At 44.1% G+C, this 14,980-nt stretch overlaps 2 long non-coding RNA genes across 2 annotated transcripts in view; one reads left to right on the forward strand and one right to left on the reverse strand.

Annotated features, from left to right (window-relative positions):
• The window catches only part of LOC310675857, a 141,887-nt gene that overhangs the window by 77,708 nt on the left and 49,199 nt on the right, over positions 1-14,980 (reverse strand). The window lies entirely within an intron of this gene.
• LOC310675890 lies at positions 6,510-10,002 on the forward strand. The gene is made up of 3 exons (XR_014510286.1): positions 6,510-6,686; positions 7,353-7,396; positions 9,840-10,002. It is a non-coding gene; the product is annotated as an uncharacterized lncRNA (long non-coding RNA).

The following is a 14,980-nucleotide window of genomic DNA, read 5'->3' on the forward strand; positions in this document are numbered from 1 at the left end:
CCCTCAGGTATTTATCCTCATAAATTTTCAGTGGGCTGGTTAAAAATTAATAATGGTACTTCTTTCCACTTTGCTTTTTGACTGCACTGTAGGCCTCGGTGCACTTTTGAGACAGGAGGCAGAGCTGGATTTTCTGAATAACAAAATCTAAGCCCACATTCTGTAGGACGAGATGCAAACTCTTCGGGGATATAGCCTGAATAGGGCAGGCCACAACTAGCTGAACAGGTTCACTCATATCCATGGATCTTATCTAGAAATCCTTCTCCTAATTTTTCTTGTCCATCTCAGTCATGGCTCCTCTTCTCTCTCACTCAGGAAGAGCCTGCCTTTGAGGCTTAGTGGTTTGGCCTCCTCTGACGCTCAATATTGGGGGGGGGGGGAGGCTGAGCCCCCTGCTAAAGAATATTGAGGGGGCAGGTGACACCTCCACCCCCTGGAGTTGGTGTACGTCTTAGTAGCCACAGTTATTTCAAACTGTGTTTTAATGCTCTAAAGATTAAAGGTAAAGGACCCCTGGACAGTTAAGTCCAGTCAAAGGTGACTATGGGGTTGCGGTACTCATCTCGCTTTCAGGCCAAGAGAGCCAGCATTTGTCCGCAGAGTTTTCCCTGTCATGTGGCCAGCATGACTAAACCACTTCTGGCACAACAGGATACCGTGATGGAAACCAGAGTGCACAGAAACGATGTATACCTTCCCGCCACAATGGTGCCTATTTATCTATTTGCACTGGCATGCTTTCGAACTGCTAGGTTGGCAAGAACTGGGACAGAGCAACAGGAGCAAACCCCGTTGTGGGGATTCGAACCACCAACCTTCTGATCGGCAAGCCCACATCCAGCAGACATGCTCTGTGAGGAACTGGCTTCCAGCACCATGCCAATTGGCAGACCAACTCATGTTGATGGAGTGTGCATGAAATGAATACACACACACACACACACACACACAGTGGTACCTCGGGTTAAGAACTTAATTTGTTCTGGAGGTCCGTTCTTAACCTGAAACTGTTCTTAACCTGACATACCACTTTAGCTAATGGGGCCTCCCGCTGCCGCCGCCGGCAATGGCACACGATTTCTGTTCTCATCCTGTAGCAAAGTTCTTAACCCGAGCTACTATTTCTGTGTTAGCGGAGTCTGTAACCTGAAGCGTCTGTAACCTGAAGCATCTGTAACCCAAGGTTATATATAATAACAGGCTCAATGGTTTAGACCACAGCTCTACCTAATTTACTTTTTTTACCTTTTAATCCACCCTGAGACCTTAGGGTGAAGGGTGGCACTACAGATTTTGGCACTGCAAAAAAACTGGCTTTGCAATGAGATGTGGCAGCAGCAGACAACAAATATGGACAAAAGATATTTGCATCCTTTTCCTAGACTTCGAAGATGTCGTGCAGAGTGGGATCAGGTCATCCCTATTAGTAAATCACAGAAGCACATCCATCTGGATGCATCCATTTCCTTATTTCCTTATTGTGCATTTCCATATGCACAAGCCCCGCATCCCCCCCCCCCCAAAAAAACCCACTTGGGAGTAACCATGCAGGTGATTTGGGTGCTCTTTATCACATCTTCGGTATCACATGTGAAGCAGCTGCGGATGACTGCAGCTCAAAGTGTGCTTTTCCATAAGCAACATCTCCTCAGATGAAAACGGCAATAAAGATAATGTATACCAATTGCCTTTTAAGGGAGCAAATAAATGTCTGTTAAATAAACTCTATAGCATAAAAAAAGAATATTTGTTATCAACAGCTGGCAGACAACATGTACGCTCATGCTTGCAAATATACATTGCATTCCGAAGGCTCATTTGCACAGCTTATTTCTAATTTTTAATTTGCAAAAGCTGTTGATATTTCCAGTACCTCATTAGCATAGACTATATGCTCTGTAAATTATACAGGCTGTGCTACAGAGAAAAGAAATTGTTCAAGGACATTCTAGAGGGATGCCGGGATATAAACAGATATTAAGCATCAAGGCATCTGAATGCCAGCCTCAGCCTCCACCAGCCAACCTATCTTCTGCTGCACTGCGATTAGGAAAACTTTGAAAAATCTACAACTCTCAGGGTCAGGGGAGAATGCATGAGAACCTTACATCACTAAAGTACACAGGAAGGTTTTGAAAGCATGCAATTCCTAACCACCACCCAAAATCCACCCTAATCTGTATTATAGTTGCAGCAATGGTCTCCCAAACTGAGATCTGGGGAGGGGCAAGTTTACAAGCCCTCCAAATCCTCTCCAGCTTGGATTAAAATCTGAGATGGAAAATTATTTTCAGTTTCTCTCTTGGCAATTCCTACCTACCCACTCCAATTGCTCCATAGCTACGTGTCGTGGTCTTTCCTAAGGATGTGCAAATCTGACAGTTTCAGGTCCACTCAGTTTCTCAGTTTCTCCAATCTCAAATTTCCCACATCTTTTTATGGTTATTTTTTAAGATCCCATGAAATTTCACCAGCATTTTAGCGTAACCTCTCCTATCATACGCTTTGCAATTTTGCCAAATACTACATCTTTTAAAAAAAAAAAAAAACCATGTGTGTTTTTTGTATGTTGTTTTCATGAATATATGCATTTTCATGCACACTCTGTCCCAGGATATGCTTTTTTTGGGTACACATTACTTTAGGGGAAAAATTCAGGTATTTAGAATATGTATGCTTCACCTCTCAACATAGCTGTCAACATTTCCCTTTTTGTAAGGGAAATTCCCTTATTCCGAATAGGATTCCTTGCAAGGAAAGGGAAAAGTTGACAGCTATGCCTCTCAATCGAGTGATTCTCAAGGCAGCTTACAAACAGGTAATAATAATAGCAATAAAAGGCAAACTCATGGTAGTTCCCACCCCCAATAATCCTCTGGTTGATGAGTAAAGACAGAGCATTCTTGTTCTACAGTCCAAGCTGCACATTTTTCATGATTTCCTCCTAGCAGAGGTGGGGAACATTTTTCAGCCTAGGGTGCCACATTCTCTTGTGCTCAACCTTCTGAGGGCCAGTGGTGGATGTGGTGAGAGGAACAATGGACACAGTTCTTCCCTTCTGTCAGGCATATTCCAGCCACGCAAGAGCCAGAGGTTTCTAAACACACGTAAACACTCCTCACCACTCAGCCAAGGAAGAGAGGCATGATTGCTGTCAAAGGACATATTTGGCCCAGGCAAGAACACCCAAGGAGGCTTTGGAGAAGAGCTGGTGACAGGGGGCATCCTGTTAACATTACTTGATTGTTGTTGTTGTTTAGTCGTTTAGTCATGTCCGACTCTTCATGACCCCCTGGACCAGAGCACGCCAGGCCCTCCTGCCTTCCACTGCCTCCCGCAGTTTGGTCTAACTCATGCTGGTAGCTTTGAGAACACTGTCCAACCATCTCGTCCTCTGTCGTCCCCTTCTCCTTGGGCCCTCCATCTTTCCCAACATCAGGGTCTTTTCCAGGGAGTCTTCTCTTCTCATGAGGTGGCCAACGTATTGGAGCCTCAGCTTCAGGATCTGTCCTTCCAGTGAGCACTCAGGGCTGATTTCCTTCGGAATGGAGAGGTTTGATCTTCTTGCAGTCCATGGGACTCTCAAGAGTCTCCCCCAGCACCATAATTCAAAAGCATCGATTCTTCGGCGACCAGCTTCTGTATGGTCCAGCTCTCACTTCCATACTTGAGTAGATACCTCTTTTGCAAAATTCGGAGGAGTGCGAATTTCAAAGGCTCACATATTTTTGCAGGTCCCTTACTGTTATGTGGGTCCACCTTTAATGAAATCAAATCTCTCCTTCCACCCTTGTCTCTCCTTAACGAATTCTTCAACCTACACCGGAATGGTTCTGGTAGTAGGTAGCATTAACAGGGAGTTTGCTTCCAAGTAAGTTCTTAAGTCTTGAGATGAGGTTGCACTTATTGTTTTTTTTTAAAAAAACCCTGAGCTTTTTATAATATAACCTGAGTGGTTGTGGGAGCAGCTAAGCCTTGTGGTAGGATATGAAAGACAGGAGCTTACTAACATCTTCCCTGAGTCTGTACAGACCCCACTTCTCTGCTGTTTTACATTTTTGTTTGCTGTAGTAAAAAAAAAAAATTTAAAAATCATCCTGTGATCTCATTTGAGCAGAATGCATTTTGTTCGTTGGAGAAAGTCCAAAAGCAGGAGACCAACATTGCTGATAAGCTTCAAACTGCCTTAGAGATTAAGAACATCTCAAATGTCAGGCTGTGAAGTTTGGGATTTGACCCCTTGTAGAAGCTATAAAAACAACCCACTGCTTGAAACAAGGGTGGAGAACCTCACATCCATGGGTCAAATGCAGCCCTAAAATTCTCACTGACTGGCCCCATGCCACACCAGCTCAGGCCCCCACCACAGGTACACAGCATGCCCAGAAGTTTGCTCGTGAGGAAAAATGACTCACATAGAATCATAGAATTGTGGAGTTGGAAAGGACCCTGAGGTGACCCTAGTCCAACGCCCTGCAATGCAGGAAACACCCCTGAGCACTGGTCCTGCTAGCTAGAGATGATTGGTATTGTAGTCCAAAAACAGCTGGAGACCCAAGTTTTGGAAACCTTCTCTAGACTGAGACATGACTGAGTAAGGAACAGTTGGACTCAGCAAAAGGAGACAAGTAAAATAAGCCACTGCTCAAAATTTCTGCATATCCCACAGGGGAAGTTCAGGTTGCCTCATGAGCACCGAGTCACAACCCAATTGATCCAGTTTATCCAAACTGATTGTTTCCCGTGTCTTCTTCCTCGCATCCCTTTCTAGCCAAGCAGCCCAGTGTCAAAGTAATATTCTACAGCTAACACCCCTATTGAGAAGCTGTAAGTCTGTTTTGAATTCTTTTAGGCCCTGCAGATAAATGAGGTTGTAGCACATTGTGACAGAGATTTTAATGAGTTTCTATTTACACCTAGACTTTCATTGTTGTTGTTAGGAGACTGAGAACAATTGTACAAGCCAAGACATGATGCAAGCTTAGCACTTGGAATATATTAATAGAACTGGAATATTGTGGAAGTGTTAACAACTTTTATTATCTGTAGCATAATAAGGGGGAGGACCCGATACCATCAATGTCATTTTGTCTTCTGTTGAAACTTAATTTGATACGGTTCTTCACAAATTATCCTTCGACTTTGCCCATTCTCTTTGTATCCACCTCTTCTCATATTTGAATAATGTAAGCGTTTCTTCAAAGGCTATGTCCACATGGCAGCTTATTCCATTTCCCTGACGTTTCCCTAATTGTTAATTTCCACGTAATGTTTCAGCTTTCACATGACATAAAAGCCACTCCTGGGGTGAAAAAATGGAATATAGTGCATGTTTGGTCTTTATTTCCATGCCATTTGATTCCGGGGGGGGGGGGGGACACACACATCTGTTTGCAGCCCCCTTAACCTAGAAAATTGTTGGGAGCAAAGTGATGAAAATTGGGGCGGTATATCAGTAAACAGTTCTTCCCTGCTGTTTTCCTGGAAGAATCAGGGGGGAACAGAAGCAAGCATTGAGTAACAGTGTTGTCCAGTGATAGCTGGTTAGAGTTTGGTGCTGATAACACCAAGGTTACAGGTTTGATCTCCATATAGGACAGCTTCATAGTCTTGCATTGCAGGGGGTTGCACTAGATCAGGGGTGTCCAACAGGTCGATCCCAGGATGATCGTGGTCGATTGTGGGATCCTTATCGCTCACGTTGTTTAGAATCATGTCTCCGCCCCCCCCCCAATCTTTCCTTGCGTCGCGTTTAGTGTGCATTCCTTTGTTGCCGGCTGTAGCGCTGCATTCATCAGTTAGCGGCTGCATTATTGGTGAGCGATTTGTTTTAATTAAGCACACTTACTGTTTAAAAAGAGGGACACAGGTGGCACTGTGGTGTAAACCACTGAGCCTAGCGCTTGCCGATCAGAAGGTCGGTGGTTCGAATCCCTGCAACGGGGTGAGCTCCCGTTGCTCTGTCCCTGCTCCTGCCAACCTAGCAGTTTGAAAGCATGTCAAAGTGCAAGTAGATAAATAGGTACCACTCCGGCAGGAAGGTAAACGACGTTTCCGTGCACTATTCTGGTTTTGTCAGAAGTGGCTTAGTCATGCTGGCCACATGACCCGGAAGCTGTACTACACAAGCTCCCTTGGCCAGTAAAGCAAGATGAGCAACCCCAGAGTCGTTCGTGACTGGATTTAACTGTCAGGGGTCCCTTTACCTTTTACTGTTTGAAAAAAGTTCAACAACTTTGGCTTGCTCCCCCCCCCCCCAAAAAAAGAACCACTGCCAGTCCCCCCCCCCCCAGGAGTAGATTGCAGTCTCTTGGGAGTTGGACGTCCCTGCGCTAGATGATCCTCAGGGTCCCAACTCTAGGATTATATGACATTATTGTCACACTCCACCAGAGGCACCACCTTCTCAAGATGATTGAGGGGGCCCAACACAAAATCTTGTCACACATACTCGACATTCTGACGTCTCTGTTGCAACATTCTGATGTCGCAAGGAGCCAGGGGGAAGAGCCAAATGCCCTCTGAACATTGAGGGGCCCCAGCCCCCTTAAAATAATGCAGGGGCCCCAAAGTGCCTTGGCCCCCAGGAACTTATACCCTCTGCCCGCTGGTGTGAATGAAATTTAGCTCGACAAGCTGGTATTTCAGTCAAAAACCACAGTTGCATAATGCAACAGGTAATGGTAAAGGGACCCCTGACCATTAGGTCCAGTTGTGGCTGACTCTGGGGTTGCGGCGCTCATCTCGCTTTATTGGCCGAGGGAGCCGGCGTACAGCTTCCGGGTCATGTGGCCAGCATGACTAAGCCGCTTCTGGCGAACGGAAACGCCGTTTACCTTCCCGCCAGAGCGGTACCTATTTATCTACTTGCACTTTGACGTTGGCTAGGTTGGCAGGAGCTGGGACCGAGCAATGGGAGCTCACCCCATCGTAGGGATTCAAACTGCCGACCTTCTGATCGGCAAGTCCTAGGCTCTGTGGTTTAACCCACAGCGCCACCCGCATCCAATGCAACAGATACTGCGGTGCAAAAGGAATATTAGCAAATGGGACAGAATTGTCTGCACCATAATTAGGGGAACTAATGAAATATTCCCCGTGTCTGAATGCACTCAAAGACTCTTGGGTCCAGGGGCACGGTTTTTCCTGTTACTTTTCCATCTATAAGAGAAATGCTTCATGTAAAAAGCCAGGAGTGGGGAAACTTCAAACGGCAGTGCCAAATTAAGCCCTCCGAGGGTGCTAGACTAGATGGTCCTTTAGTCTGATGCCATGGGGCCGTTCTTATGCCCTTACATTCCTACTGCCACCAACATTTAAAAACCAGTTTCTTTCCTTTTCCATTGCAGGCAAGGCAGCAGAATGGCCCAGTGTCTTCCCTCACCGTATCGTTGTAAGCCAACATGTTTATTCCACTTTTGACTTTTATTTTCTTTACCGTTGGCTATTTAATTACATTTGCTCCATCTTTCTGAGCCAGACACTCTGACACTTCAAAAATATGAGGTGTTATAAATTAGTATGATTTCCCCTCCCCCCCCCATCCTGAACTTGTCCTAACCTATCTTTAACTGACATATAATTCCTTCTAATGTATATGGGCCAAGCTGTCTCATCTCGCAAGTTGTCACATCGGCTTGTTATAAGTGGCATAACAAGATGTTTTACAACCTGGAGGTGTTTCTGTTTGCAAATTAATATACGGCTTTAAAAGGGGGGGGTGAGTGGGGAAAGGAAGATTAATCAGATTAGGCAACTTTTTTTTTAGGGCAAAATAATTTACCAAAAATAGAACAAAAGTGTAACTTGCTGTTGCTTGCTGCTTTTGCAAAAGGGCTCAGAGGAGCTAACTAATTGCCCAGAACAACAGATTGCATCACTTTTCATGTCTGGATGCCATTCTCAATACCTCCCCCCCCCCCCCACTTTCCGTCCATTGTATTGTCAAAAGCTTTCTGGCATACATCCCTTGCACCAGAGAGCTCCGCTGGGTACCTGCCCAGGCCACCCAGGCTGCGTCCAGTACTATGCTAAGTAACTACCGTATTTTTCGCTCTCTAAGACGCACCAGACCACAAGACGCACCTAGTTTTTGGAGGAGGAAAACAAGAAAAAAAATATTCTGAATCTCAGAAGCCAGAACAGCAAGAGGGATCGCTGCGCAGTAAAAGCAGCAATCCCTCTTGCTGTTCTGGCTTCTGGGATAGCTGTGCAGCCTGCATTCGCTCCATAAGACGCACACACATTTCCCCTTACTTTTTAGGAGGGAAAAAGTGAGTCTTATAGAGCAAAAAATACTGTATTTCCACTGGTGAAAAGGTTGATGCTTTCACAACTAAACTTTCCTCCCTCTCCTCCCCCCGTGTGTGCCCCCCAAAATCTGCTCCGGAGACTCCCCAATCCTCTGCAGAAGATTTGGGAAGGGTGCTGGAATGTGGGGCAGGAGAGGGGGGACGAGTTCTGTGGTGCAAGTGTAAGTATTAGTGCATTGGATGCCTTCCCCTCCACCTTTTCTCCAGTGAAAATAGAGACGCCCTAAAGAAAAGCGGGACATTCCAGGATCAGATCAGAAACCGGGACAGCTTCTGTAAATCCAGGACTGTCCTTGGAATATACGGACACTTGGAGGGTCTGGAATACCAACACTGAGCCTCTGAATTTTAGTCCCTTCAATCTCCCATTTTTCAAGGAATGTAGTAATCAGAGTCCAGTGTGGTGTAGTGGTTAAGAGCTGTAGACTCGTAATCTGGGGTACTGAGTTCGCTTCCCCGCTCCTCCACATGCAGCTGCTGGGTGACCTTGGGCTAGTCACACTTCTCTGAAGTCTCTCAGCCCCACTCACCTCACAGAGTGTTTGTTGTGGGGGAGGAAGGGAAAAGGAGATTGTTAGCCGCTTTGAGACTCCTTTATCACTACCCGAAGGAGTGTCAAAGGGGCTAACATTCTCCTTTCCCTTCCTCCCCCACAACAAACACTCTGTGAGGTGAGTGAGGCTGAGAGACTTCAGAGAAGTGTGACTGGTCCAAGGTCACCCAGCAGCTGCATGCGGAAGAGCAGGGAAGCGAACCCAGTTCACCAGATTATGAGTCTACTGCTCTTAACACTGGCTCTCTCTTGTGTTATGGTTCGTAACACTCTTTTCATTGGAGTCCTCGTTTCAGAGGATTTATCTTGCCGTGAGAACCGCGGTGTCTAATAAAGCAGGATGGAGAGCTCTGAACAAAATAAATAAATAAACCGTGCCAATCTCAGGCCAAGCCAGGAATATCCTGGGGGATATTTCATGCAGGTGCATTCATTTCTTTATGAATTCCAAATAACGTTATTGAATAGACCTGCAAGCTAACCCTGGTGCACATCACTTGCCCTGGCCCCAATGACATCGACTCGCAGAGGATGTCCTTGGTTCGGGCGTGGAATTAATGCATTAAAGTGGTTAAGGCGCTTAGACGTTTAACGGTTCTTTGGGCTATGTGTGTCCCCTAAGATGGATAGAAGGCCCAAGGTTATGGACAGCTGTTGAAAATGCAGAGCCTGTCATATTTCTCTACGGCCTCAGTCACTTGGTACGCTATCGGTATAGAGTTCATTATTCCGGAGTGCTTTGGGACACCTTGAAAATGAAAGGCACTAGATCAAACCATCTTTCATTCTGCCGAGACATTGTAGAACAAACTTTCTTCTCGGGGAACAATCCCTGCTGGCCTTTTCTCTGTCTGTTGAGTAAATTCGGTGGCTAATGTATCTTGTGTGCATTGACAGAATCAACACAGAAGCTATTGTTTTCGCCTTCTCTAGCATGAACTCGGCTCCCCCCCCCCCTTCTTTCTATCTAGGCAATCACAAAGAGCTGGACATGAATAAAAATCGCATATCAAAAGCCGATCCCTCTCCTTTCTACACAGGCAGGATTAAAACAACATCAGTAGAGGTCCCAAGAAAGAACATTCATTCGCTGGAAAGGTGGCAAATTAAAGCTTTAAAAAATCTGGATGTTGGTTTTAAAAAGAGAAAAGAAATGATGATAATAATAATAATAATAATAATAATAATAATAATAATAATAATAAAAACAGTAAGTGCTACACGCTTACCTGGGAGAAAGACATTCTGAACTTAAGAAGACTTGTTTCTGAGTAGATGCACTTAAGACTGCTGTGCAAGAGCTTTGTTCCATTAAGGCATCTCTTAAACATAACCAAAAGGACAAGATAAATAATCGTATGTACCCATATATGTTCCTGTATTGTAATTTTTGTGAAGCTGGTGCTCCCCTCCCCAATCCAGATGCTTTGGACTTTCACTCCGAACACCCAAGAGCCAGTGTGGCCAATGGTCAGGGATGATGGGAGTTGTAGTCCAAAGCAGCTGGAGAGAAGCGGGGTAGCTTAGTCCTGCACTACATCATGATTGCTCAAGGCATGATGGTTTTTGTTGCATGTCACTAAACCTAGTCCTGGTTATGTCTACACCAGAAGTTCCCAAACTGTGCTCCATGAAGCACCTGGTGCTCCCCAGAGCATCGCCAAGTGCTCCGCAAAGAGATTGGAAATGAATAAATATGTGCCTTTGGCGTAAGGGCTCCATGCATGCCGAATTTCTCTCCTGAAAAGTGCTCCAGAGCTCAAAAAGTTTGGGAACCACTGGTCTACACTATGGATTTACAGAGAGGTCCTAGATGTCAGGAGTGCTCTGATGGTGTTTCCTGCTTGGCAGGGGGTTGGACTCAATGGCCCTTGTGGTCTCTTCCAACTCTATGATTCTATGATTCTATGTGAGGACTCAGAAGCAAGCCTAGTGTGTTCGATGGGAATTTCTCCCTATACAGATATATATAGCAGACTTCCCCAACCTGCTGTCTTCCAGATATTTTGGGTGGCAACTCCCATCATCCCTCTCCATTGGCCGTGTTTGGAGAAGGCTGCTCTAGTGGGAAACTTGAGGAATCTGACACGTGTGCATTTCTCGTACTAACCAACTTGGTCTGCAAGTCAAGAATTCTTCTCTAGCTTGGACTGGAACCCAAACCAGAGAGGAACAATTGCAGGAGTGGCACATAGTTTAGAATGCCGGTGGGCACTGCAAGAGTGCCGAATCGATATCCCAAATCGGGTAATTGTGAGTTTTGGTGACATCGCAAATAAGATCTCCGCTTAAACCAGAGCAAAGCCGCTTTGGAAAGATTTCCCAAAACCGTTATCTGATGGAGAAATTGGAGCCTGCTGATCATGGTGGGTGCTTTTATAACAAATTCAGAGTTGGAAACCTTAGTGATTAATCACCAGCGGATAATTATGCCTAAAGTCCTCTCATTAGCTCTCATCTAATCGGCACTAAATCTCTGTGAGATTTTGATATCACGCGTTTCTCAACCAGATCGTGTTCCTCAGCCCTTGGCTAGATTTTCCCTTTCATCCATCATGTGCTTGCAAAGCGCTCCTAACTTTGTCAACTTTTGTTTTTGGTTCTTTATGCTGTGACTCATATAGACAATGCACTGTAATTAGTACATGCATCCCCCCCCCCCCAAACCATCACCTCTGGAGAAACAAGTAGACTTTTTGAACTATTAGCATTCAAAATAGCACACAATGTGGCAAAAATGTATAAATCTAAATCAAATAGGTGTTGGAAATGTAAAGAGAAAGAAGGTTCTTTTTATCATATGTGGTGGTCTTGTAGTAAGGTTAAAGCTTACTGGGAAATGATATATAATGAAATGAAAAGGATGTTTAAAATAACCTTTGTAAAAAAGAAGAAGAAGAAGCTTTTCTTTTGGAAATTATAGGGACAGAACTACCAAAAATGTATAGAAACTCATTCATGTATGCTACTACAGCAGCAAGTATGTTACCTGCCCAAAAATGGAAAGAAGAAGAAGTCCCAGCAAAGGAAGAATGGATACAAAAACTTATGGAATATGCAGAAATGGCGAAACATACCAGAACCATAAGAAATCAAGATAACAATTTTTTAAATAAAAGAATCGAAATGGTTTACTGAATATTTACAGATAAATTTGAAACAGATGAAAACATTGGCAGGATTAGTGTAACAACCTGCAGTCTCGTAAGAGTATATATTTAAAGATGGATAAATGAGCAAATTAAGTTAATTTGGATATGCAGAAGATATTAAAAACAAATTTATGGAACTGCGGAAAGAGGGGGAAGGAAGTCATGTTTTGAAATGTCAAAATGATTGTATAAACTTGGAAAGTATAAATAATTTTTAAAAACAAAAACAAAAGAGCACTCAATGGGCACAATCCAAAGCCCAGCATATGTAAACCTCATTGGTTTCAGTGGGAGAAATGCGTATGCCTATTTCACTCCTGCACTGAAAGCAGTCACAAAATTAAAAGACGGCTGCTTCTTGTGAGAAAAACGATGACAAACCTAGACAGCATCTTAAAAAGCAGAGACATCACCTTGCCAACAAAGGCCCGTACAGTTAAAGCTATGGTTTTCCCAGTAGTGATGTATGGAAGTGAGAGCTGGACCATAAAGAAGGCTGATCGCCGAAGAATTGATGCTTTTGAATTATGGTGCTGGAGGAGACTCTTGAGAGTCCCATGGACTGCAAGAAGATCAAACGTATCCATTCTTAAGGAAATCAGCCCTGAGTGCTCACTGGAAGGACACATCCTGAAGCTGAGGCTCCAATACTTTGGTCACCTCATGAGAAGAGAAGACTCCCTGGAAAAGACCCTGATGTTGGGAAAGATTGAGGGCACAAGGAGAAAGGACGAGATGGTGGGACAGTGTTCTCGCAGCTACGAACATGAGTTTGACCAAACTGCAGGAGGCAGTGGAAGACAGGAGTGCCTGGAGTGCTCTGGTCCATGGGGTCACCAAGAGTCGGACACTACTAAACAACTAAACAACAACAACAGCCTTAGACCGGGGAAGCCAATATTGGACTACAACTCCCATGAGACCCAGCCTGTAAGGCCAGCATGAGGGATGATGGGAGCTGTACTCTCCCATCTGAAGGGCACAGAATTGACAGCCCCTTCCATAGACCTTTGCCTTGACGGATGTATTTATATCTGCAACGTCTAAGCCAAAAGAAAACAGCCCTGGATGTCAATTGCAACAACAATTTATTTTTTAAAAAAAATCCTTCAAATGTCTAATCTGCCTTTTCAACTAGAGGAGCAGTTTAGAATGTCAATAAAAGCCATCATATTAAAACGTAATTAAAACCCAGTTAAAACCATCACAGTGGTAATACCAAGGACTTAACCGTTCAAGCGATTCACAGTCATCATTTCTGCAGCTCTTGTCGTCAGCAAGTTTTAAGGAGACCTTGTTTGTTTATTTATTTATTTTAATCCCTTATCTTCTTTTTACAGCGTGTGTATAAAACAGGATCAGAACCCGTGGTGTGGCACCACCAAGCTAATTTAATTCATATTATGTATACATAAAATGTGCATGGTATGGGCTGGCTGCTGACTCCCCTCGCAGGCCTGCGAAATGACTTCTCTGTGCTTTGGCCATTGACTGAATTCTGGACACAAGCGTGAATGAACTGGAGGTAGGAGGTGGGAGATTGATTCAGACGCTGCCTAGAGTCTAGAGATGGAGGCACCTGTCAGTTTTCATTTCTCATTTTCCCCCTCCTTCCGTTCGCTTCTCCAGATTTCCACACCAGTTTGCAAATTCTTTTTTAAACCCTGGCGGAAAAGTCATCAGCATTTTTTGTTGGCTTTCTGATAGTATAGATACTTTGTATGTACCGTATTTTTTGCTCTATAAGACGTAGTTTTTGGAGGAGGAAAACAAGGGGGGGGGAATTCTAAATCTCAGAAGCCAGAACAGCAAGAGGGATCACTGCGCAGTGAAAGTAGCGATCCCTCTTGCTGTTCTGGCTTCTGGGATAGCTGTGCAGCCTGCATTCGCTCCATAAGACGCACACACATTTCCCCTTACTTTTTAGGAGGGAAAAGTGAGTCTTATAGAGCAAAAAATACAGTAATTCTTCATAGCGTACCCTTTTCTTTTTTTTCTTTTTTTGCAGATCAATTTCCCCCAAATATAACTCATTTTTGTAAGTTGTTTTCGCTAACATGTGCATTTTTATGGACACAGCGTGCATTTTTTTGTTCACATTTAAGTGGCTGCATTGGCACAATATTGGAAGACGGAAGAAATACCGTCAAAGGAACAATGGCAAGAAAAGCTGATGAACTATGCAGAATTGGCTAAGCTAACAGACAAACTACGAGAGAAGGACAAGAAGGACTTCAAAAGAGTCTGGGAACCATTTACAGTTTATCTGCAGAAACAACATCATGGACTGGATTCACTGGAAGGATTCGAATAAACTTTCACAATTTCATTTGAGTAACAGATATTTCAGAGAAATGGTAAGGGATTTTATTTTTGTGTAGGAAAAGCAGGATACGATAAATAAAACAAAATAACTCAGCAGAGGGGGAGTTGAGGGAAATCCAGAGGAGAGGAGGGAGAATAATTGTAAATAACACGATGAATGAGATTTGTATCATTGATATAAAATTCAAAAAATATTCAAAATAATAATAATAAGTGGCTGCATTGGACTCTCCTTCCTTCGAAGTTTTAAAGTGGAGGATGGTGGCCATCAGTCATGTATCATCTAATCGAGATTTCTGCATTGCAGGGGGTTGGACTAGATGCCCCTCAGATCCACCCCAACGCTACAATTCTATGAAGTGTGAAAGGAATCGAATTTCTCCTCCCAGTCCCTGTTGTAGTCACAGCCCTTGGGTAGCCTAAAAAGAATTCACACACCTCTCCCAAATCTAGAAGCATCTCAGCAATGCCCAGGATCTGAAAAGGCTTAGAATTATAGAATCATAGATTTGGAAGGGACCCTTAGGACCATCTAGTCCAACCCTCTGCAATGCAGAAATATGGAGCTGTCCATTATGGGTATCGAACCAGCAACCTTTGCATTATCAGCACCAGGCTCTAGCCAATTGAGATCT

This window comes from Podarcis tiliguerta, assembly GCF_965153285.1.
Source record: "Podarcis tiliguerta genome assembly, chromosome: 4".
NCBI classification, from domain to species: domain Eukaryota; kingdom Metazoa; phylum Chordata; class Lepidosauria; order Squamata; family Lacertidae; genus Podarcis; species Podarcis tiliguerta.